Genomic DNA, 1,014 nt, shown 5'->3' with positions numbered 1-1,014 from the left:
CAGAAATATTGATATCACAGTAGTATTTGGAAGAAATAACAGATGTAATCAGTTTTTGCAATGAAAGTAAAAAAAATACCACGATATAATTATCCACGATAAACCCAAATAATTATGTTATTTTTAATATTGGTATTGGTATTGGTTAAAATTGTATTTAAACAATATATCAAAACCAATATATTTAGGTAATTGGTATTGGTTGTAAAAGCAATACCAATATTTAAATATATATTGGTTTATATTGGTATTGGTATTGTAAACCAATATTATATTGGTATTGGTCCCACCCCTAGTATTACATGTAAAAAATTATCTTGTTTATTTAAGATAATAATTTTTGTTTACGAAATTATTTGTTTATTATAATAAATTGTAATTTTTAAATATTTTACATTTAAAAAATTATAATTCACCTAAATAATGAATTTAAAAGCAATATTTTCGATTACGACCATATCACGTTGAAAGCAACGGTTCCCTTTCAAACACCGAAGTTAAGCAACATTGAGTCTGGTTAGTACTTAAATGGGTGACTGCCTGGGAATCCCAGGTGTCGTAATTTTTTTTTCACGCATTTTATTTGATAAAATCTTGTTGATGATTTTTATCAGATATCTGCAGGGGCCTGCCCATCCATATTTTAGTTTTTTTTAAATACCCGGTCATTAAATTATTTTATGACACCCGGGGCATATATTTTAAATAGTCATTATTTATAAAAATTAAAAATAAATTCTTTTATGACTGATTTGAGAGTTCATTTAAATCAGATTTTTGAAAGAGAGTGTGTTAAGATTAATTTTTTTAAATTTATTTTTTCTACAAAGTAGATTCCATTTATTATATATATTTTTTTTGTCAAAAATTATCCTTCTTTTAACCAATCAAATGACGGATTTATTAGGAGTAAAATGTAAATATCTTTCAGAATTTTATAACTAATTTGCACTATCATTTTTAATTTGATTATTTAACATAAATATGACATTATTTTATACTCTAGATGGCGTA

At 24.4% G+C, this 1,014-nt stretch overlaps 1 pseudogene; it reads left to right on the top strand.

Moving 5' to 3' along the window:
- The first annotated feature begins 446 nt into the window (after window positions 1-446).
- Window positions 447-565, top strand: LOC135929207 (5S ribosomal RNA; annotated as a pseudogene).
- The last annotated feature ends 449 nt before the right edge of the window (window positions 566-1,014 follow it).

Source organism: Gordionus sp. m RMFG-2023, chromosome 4 (genome assembly GCF_954871325.1).
Source record: "Gordionus sp. m RMFG-2023 chromosome 4, tfGorSpeb1-WG-v2, whole genome shotgun sequence".
Classification (NCBI taxonomy): Eukaryota; Metazoa; Nematomorpha; class Gordioida; order Chordodea; family Parachordodidae; genus Gordionus; species Gordionus sp. m RMFG-2023.
This window is presented reverse-complemented; position numbering and strand designations above follow the sequence as displayed.